The following is an 8,243-nucleotide window of genomic DNA, read 5'->3' on the forward strand; positions in this document are numbered from 1 at the left end:
AATGCGAAATCGATAGTACATTTAGACCTGTGGCGACACGCGGAATGCAGGGACAGGTCTGTCGTGTACAAATATTTTAGTAAATAAGCAGATCGGGGGTTGGGTATTTACAAACACACACACACACACACACACACACACACACACACACACACAGGCTATTATATCTGGCAACGCTGCGTCCCAGCATCGTGCTCTTGCAACATGACCCCGAAAGACCTCTCTATCACACTCGCAGACAATGCGATGATGATAATTTTCATTTGCTTTTTTTTTGCTTCGTCAAGAAAGCGGTAAAATCGGGAAAGCACTCGTACGAGATAAAAACTTTTGACGGGACCGCGCTCGCGTTTAACGGCGTTCATCTATTGATGTTTATCCCGATTCCTCCGATATCCCTCCAAAGCGATAACGCGTTTGGCCATTCAACAGCCGACGCTGGATCGACCGCTACATACCGTTGACTACATAATTATGCCGATTCGTCGGACGAAAGGAAGCCGGATTCCTCCATACGTTTTTTTCCACCCCAGTTCCCGTTAAATCAGTTTCGTTATCATGGTGGTGTAACGTGTGATGCCCACAAAGAGGTCAATCACCGATGGCTCGTGCAATCGTCGTTGATATCGCCGATGTCGCAATTCAGACGCTATTTTCCTCATTAAACTCTTCCTTCGTGTCATTATTTAACAATGAACGTACTAATTACGGTCTAATTTGTTTAACCCTTATCCTAGTTATAAGAGTAAAATTGGATCGGAATAACTCGACAAAATGCATAATCTGCAACTTCCTAAAGTAGTAACGTTGCGCGCGTTCGGTTCAAGAACTAAAGCCATTCGAGTGAAATTTAAGACAATTTCCCAAAGATTTTTCTCTATCGAAACGTATGTATAACGTAGTTGATATACACTTTGTAATTCTACCGGGATTTTTATTCAATATTTTTGCCTAATGATTATGTGTATTTCTCTATATTTATAACTTGACAGGACTATTGGTCCTTAAGCATGCAAAACAAAAGATTAGACTTGAATCGCTATTTAATCTTTTCAGTTTTCGATCCGAGATTTCATTTGTTGGCTTCGAAAGGCATGCGCGCGTCACATCGCCGATAACCGGTCGCGCAATAATCGAGTTATAAATTATAATAATAGCCGAGGACATTGTAATCGGAGCCGCAATTAGTCTCAGTCGGCACTGAGCGACGTGAGTAGGGAGGTCGGTTTATTGTGTTCAACCATTATCGCGGCAATTTTTCATCACGACTTCCGATAGAAACTCCCTCGTCTCACTTGCTCGCTCGCGTCTCCGCAGAGGAATGTTTTTGCGTCTACGTAATTCTAAAAAAAATGAAGTGAAACGTCAGATTTCCTTATCGGTATCGTCGTTAACCGATGATTACGGCTTGTAGGACATCGAACGTTAAGTTTGACGAAAGTCTTTGAAGGAGAATGATTATTTATGACACTGTTGCGCCATCCTGATGCTTAATATATTGATCACTAGGAAACATTTTACTAACCGAATGTGTTTGTTTATTTTTAAATGTCTCTCATAGAAGTATTGTAAATGTTTCTAAACTTGTACTAAAAATATTTCAGAATTATGACAGTGACGTTGTTTCACAAATATATTATAATTGGTACGTTTGCACAATAACTCTCTCCCAGTACCACGGTTAGTTATTACAATCTTTGTAATAATCCAGAGAATTATCGCATCGTCAATAAAATGCACAAATCTAATCACTCGATCATTGTAGTAACCATTAGAGTCACAAGAAGGAGGGGAGAGAGCGTATCGCGGAGCAAAAGTTATAATTCATCGACCGACGGATCGACATGTTTCGTAGAATTCGATTATGAGAACTCAAGCACGGGACGAATTGTTGAACCACGTGTCGGTGTCGCTTCTCGAATTTCAAAAGCTTCTTAAAATCAAGTCTTAAAAGTGAGACATACCTGCTGCGCGTCACGATTTACGGTTCACTCAAGCCCCTTGCGATAAGAGAAAAAAAAAAAGAAGAAAGAATGAAAACTTTTTCACGCGTAAATATTGTGATATATTTACTTTTCATACCTGGAAACGATGATAGCGGCACATTACGAATGTCTATAGAGATCCATTGCTTTTCATTTTCACTATCATGATGGCGTCTCTAATGACGCATTTATGGTGCAAAAAATTCGTCATATTCGTCGAGTAAATTCATATTTCTCCATTGTGTAATTGATCATTTCGGTATCTTCAACACCAATCCCTAACTCGATCTCTCGAGCAATTCCTTGGCGGAATGTTAAAAGACTGGACGATATCGCGTCTTCTAGTAGTGACGAATACTTACGCACGTATACATAGTACTCTACAGTACCACGACATACTGGTGGATACTCGCTCCTTGTCAGCCATACCAGTCGAGAATCACTCACGAAGAGAACGCTTGAGACAGTGCAGAAGGCCTTCTCTTCTCGTTTCGTTCTCCACCTTGGGTGACGTCTCACGGCGTTAATCGTTTTTATATGCGCCACGGACAACATTCGGTGCAGCGCAACAGCAACAAAATTCTTTCATCGGAAAAGTCTAGTCTTCAAAGAACTCAATAAAAGTAGCGAGTGGCTCAATAATCGCAACTGAAAGCAATGAAAAATTAAATCAGATAGTTACGTTAGAGTTTGCAAATGTTTCAAACAAAAAAGTATGTTTCGTTGCGTCGCAAACGGAAGAATCGAAATGTTGCTTCCACGTTACTGCATATTCCGTTGAATTTGAGAAAAAATTCGAGAGATGTAACAATATGCAGGTTATTAACTCACTTTGAAGACTCTCACTAATATTATACACAGCTGTGCGTAAAAAAAAAGCAAAGGCTCGAATTTCCATCCGAGCTGGAGGACGAAGAGCGCTCTTTCGGTGGCTCATTCGTCTCCCTACCTCGTAAATGAAACGCGCAATTATGTTAATTACATGAATACATCATCGACGTTGATAAGTAAGCACTGTAAAGAAAGCGCAGAAAACTGAAGAGAAAAGAAACGCTGAGCGGAAGACGGACCATCTTGGGGAGGACCGTCTTTCTCAGACGGCGTCTTCCCGTATCTACCATCGGCGTTGGACGAAGAAGACGACGACGCGGCGCGGCTGCGGTAAATTCAAGACCTATAAAACGTACAAACAGACAAACTTCTTTCCGAGAAGCTACCGTCGAGCCGCCACGGCGTATCGCGGATCACTCGCTGCCAAATGCCAATTATCTTTACCCGCCGCTAGCAATTAAGACGTGCCGCGCACTCGGACGTCATTTCGAAGGGAGAAAAGGCGGTATTAACCGTCGAGGGACGAAAAACTTGAATTTCGTCGAAACGAGATCGCGAGTTCTCGATGCCGACTGAATCAATCAGTTGATCCGCGAAACATATGAGTTGTCTCTCGATGAATAATAATGAGAAAGTAACACTGTTAGTGCGGCTCTATACGAGAGATTTCTGTCTATAGTGATAAAATAGTCTGATAAAATGTATTATATATCTAGAAAGTCGGTTCCGAAGTTGCCTCGTCGAGCTGCCAAGATTAAAATTCCTGTACGCGCACCCCTTTGGTCCTTATCGGGGTAAACTGGTACCGACGCTTATGTACCTAGGTGCGCGGTTTATCGATATTTATCGCGTAATTACCATGGTAACGTCACGATAAACCGCTACTCGTATTTGATTTGCTATTAACCGTCCGCGACGCGTCCACCTCTCTATGGGTATGCGGTCCCGTCTAGTTTCACACGTGGTGATCTGCTTAGTGTGTACCAAAAGACCGATTAGATTGCCCGAACGACTTCACCTTTCGTCTGGAGGTCGCGACGGAACAACGGGAAAACGGGAATCCGTTTTCAGCGACCTGGAAACTACGCGTCGCGACCTCCGGGCGAATTCAATTGACAGTTTCGGCACGAACGATTCGACGCCGTTTATCTCCGCGATAATCCAGAGTGATTTTTCAAACGGCCTAATTGCCACGCTAATTAGAGCCATAATCGTGGCGGCCGATAAGTTTCTCGATCCCTTCTTATCTATTGTATACGCATACACTTGATATACAGGGAGTCATCGAAGCAGGGTCTTCATCGTATAAATCTCAACTGACATCGTGAAACACAGTACGTATTACACGTATCGAAAAATACGCTTCGTTCCAGTTTTGCGATAAACTATTGCTTGGAAATTTGGACAAAACGACAAGAACTCTCCCGCTATCATCGTAATAGCCCTCGCGTGCCACGAGGCGAGATTTCGATGAATGAATAGTAAGAAGCAAAAGGCGATAACGTAGCTGGCGCAATCTGAACAGCTGTAAGGCTTTACAACTCTTTATTCTGCGGTACGCTGAATGGCGGAACTGTCGAAAATTTTATCGATACCATCGAGCCTGCTCAAACATTTGTTCGTCGTACGAAATGTCAACGCACTCTGCCCGAGGTCGTACTCCCGCAGGAGGGGAATGTCCTTTATTCGAGAGAATGTGTAGGCAGCCTAACTAATAACTATACTTTTTTTTTTTAATTTAGCTGGTTTTGCACCAGAATTACACACGATCTTTGCGTACTAGGCAAATAAAGTTGAATCGTTTTTGGAGCTCTGACACCCCGAAGAATCGATATGTTTCGTGTCAAGTTATAATTTTCATATTTCTGTCAACGATGTCACTTTATTAAAACTGTCGCCGCAATCTAAAACGAAGAAGATACGGCAGAGATTAACGAGAATACTTCCAAGATCTCCGGGAAGTATCCGGAAGTCGTTTGATGTCGGAGAACGTTCGCCCTCCAGTAAAACGAATGCGCGAGGAAATTAAAATAGATAACACGTAAATGGCGGCTCTTTCCGACACCCACCGGCCAATTTCAATGGACGGTATTGTCGCGCGGGAGTCACAATTGTTTCTCGGACGCTTCGCATCATACTTTCCACGGAATCCTATCGTGCTGAGGTCAAAAGAGCCTAGGTCCAATTTTCGTCACTTAATTATTCCGTTGATTATGATTACATCTCTCGTTTTCGTCAACGGACGCGCCGCTTTATCGAAACCACAATGGCTGACAACAATAGTTGCCATTGGAAAAAAATCATACGATAATACGAGATGGAAGAGCTGACTCCCATCAATTTGGTCGCTCTCCTGTTTCTTCGACGACGAGGGGAAAAAAAGTCGGCCGGACTGATCTAATGGAAATCCATCGTCAACGACGCGATCGCGAGTTGCCGAGTTATTTTTGTCGAGTTATTAAATCGCTAGCATCGCATTTATGAGGCGAAGATTGACTCGATTGAGTCAAGTGAAGAGTCCATAGTTACATGGAATAACAATTGCAACAGAATTATTTCTCGTGTATATCGCGCAGAAGACGAATATTATTAGCTGTGAGGGAAGTGAAATAGAAAGAGATTTACGTAACATGACAAATGAATCTCGAGGTCACAAGATCTCAGAAAAAAATGGGATCTAAGCAACGCCAAGTACCCACTAAGATTCACACGTGTCAGAAATACATGCGTGCGCCTAGCAGCGCGAACGATGCCGTTTACACGTGCGCCTCCTCTCCTTTTAATCTCCCGAGCGCGGATAAGTGGCATAAAAGTCGCGACATTCCCACGTTCTCTCCATGCTGGACGGATTTCGATAAGCCTTGTTTGCACAACGACGACCCAAAGAGTGGTCCATTCGCGCTTTTCGGGTCGTTAAGAGAGGAAGGTAAAGGGCTACACAAATATTTGAGGCGCGTTGTTACCGCGTGTGACCTAGTCCGTGTGCTATTTCGCTTCGCTACGAATATGTCGTTGCAAATATCACCTAAGGGAGCGATAAGAGTGCTCGTCGGCGACACCGAATCGCGTCATTTTCGCGTCCTGGGAACTCGGTTGGATTTGGGAAATTAATCCTTTCGGTAGAAAATCTCTCAGAAGCCTAGGCGTTTCTTGCGAATCGTTCCTATTCTCTGCGATTACATATACATTGAAGAAAATTCCAACAAATTTTTCAACGTACAAACGAACAATCGCAGGATGCAGAAGAAAATATTTCTAATACCCGAAAAACTAGGAGCGGAAGGAATGAAATACATTGATTATAGTCTCTTGTTGCTTTATTTCTACAAATTAGCACATTACATCGCACTTATAAATTACAACTTAAGGCTCACTTTTGAACGTGCAGGACTACGTCGAGACGTTAATGTACGCTCTATATTGATTTCCGTAATGCGGTGAATAAATATCTAAGTACAAAAGCGCAGCGTTCTCTCTCTCTCTCTCTTTCTCTCTCTCTCTCTCTCTCTCTCTCTCTCTCTCTCTCTCTCTGTCGGCATAGCAACTATTAAGTATTAATAATGTATAATATACGCGATCTACGTGTTTTAATATGGCGCTATCTGTAAATTCTCGTGTACATTACCGAACGCTCAATGTCAGGCTGATTCGTGGTCCCCGATACACCGATTGTCATCGACAAAGATCCAATTAAGGTAAGATCCTCGTAAACGAACAACAATTTTTTAACGAGTTTTGACAATTCCAACTATCATATGTAACCAATTATTCTCTTCGTCTATCAAGCTCCTTGCGAGGCGCAATCGTCGCCGGGACTTCAACAACGCATTGTCCGAATCCTGAAATACCTAGAGAGCGCAAATCGCCAGACACATTTGTTGCCACCTTCGATCGTGTTTCACCGGTTTATTTGAACAAGGCGTGCGTGAGCGTGCACGCAGCGAACCAACCGATCGACAGTTTATAGCGTCCGCGCGTCTCTCGCGCACACACGTACATATATATATATATATATATATATATATATATATATATATATATATATATATATATATATTTTATATATATATATATATATATATATATATATATATATATTTAGCACTCGCGCCGGGGCACCGTGTATATCGAGCGGCCTGTTTGTTTGGCCTGAAATTCTGCGCTTTGGAATGGCCGGCTGTCATGGAATGATGTCATGGTGAGTAGCGGCGGCCGCGCCTCGTCCACATAGTAGAGACTCTCGAGTGGTAGAATGGCCAATTCGACGTTCCCAGTCGAGTGAAATTTCCATAACGCATTCATTTCTCGGATTGAAAACGATTAAACATTCAAGTGATGTCTTGATAAGTGCGACAAACCTTTTGCACCAATCTAGTACTGATTAATGCGCAGTGAATTTTAATATTTTGTTAAAACAGCAACTCGACGAATAATTTGCACGGAAAAAAAGTCTCTGATATTTTATAAATCTAATATTTTATAAACGAAAAACAAAATTGGCTATCAGATCCTAGACTCGTAAGTCTCTAGTAGATTAGTTCGGACTAGCGCGCAACCGCGAACTTTCACTTTCCTCGATCAAGTCGGGCGAGGAAAGACATTTGTGACGAATTTTATTCATTAACGCGTCTTCCAGAATATATTCACAATAATACATAAATGCTACATTATGCTCTTTATACTCTTTGCTCTACAAAATGCGCGATTCGACGCAACAAACCCCTTTTTATTTGGCTTTTCTTCATTACTTTTGAAATCGATCTTTACGAGTTTGTGCTATAATCGGTACGCGACACTTGGTACGCGAAATTAGAGCATTAAGGCTTTAGCTTTGGTCGCAAATTTCCAAAAAAAAAGAACGATACTTTGAAGTGTTACATACTTCTCTCTCTTCAAACTCGCGTGTTATCAAATACTAGAGATAACGCTAGATTTGGACTTTTAGCGAATTTGGCATGCATTTCCCCATCTCGAATTTTAGAAATGCGCGTTTCCGATGAGTCCGCGCTGCGGTAAAATAACGAGCCGTCGTTTACTTCGCATCGGTCTACATGTAATTTGGCCACGTCTCGATACCGGGCACGTAGCGGTGATACTGCGCGTAGGGTGTGGACACGTGCGAATGTGCCATCTGCGTGGTCGCGTGTGAGTGATGCGCGTTATGAGCGGCGGATATATACTGGACCGGTGGAAGAGGCGGCTGCAATTCGTGATACCTCACCATCTCCTGCGTCCTGTCGTCCCAGGACACCTCCGCGACCGCCTGTTCCGAACAGTGACGTTTCATCGGTCTCTCGATCTCTTCCTCGTACCTGGAAACGGAGATGTATCCCGGCATCTCGTAAATCGCGAGAGAAACGCAGAATATTACTCATTCAAACCGGCGGCATTTACATTGAATATTCACTTTTCATTATAATAGTCTCG

This window comes from Odontomachus brunneus, unplaced genomic scaffold, assembly GCF_010583005.1.
Source record: "Odontomachus brunneus isolate Ranch 3 - 2012 unplaced genomic scaffold, Obru_v1 Obru_scaffold_030, whole genome shotgun sequence".
Taxonomy (NCBI): domain Eukaryota; kingdom Metazoa; phylum Arthropoda; class Insecta; order Hymenoptera; family Formicidae; genus Odontomachus; species Odontomachus brunneus.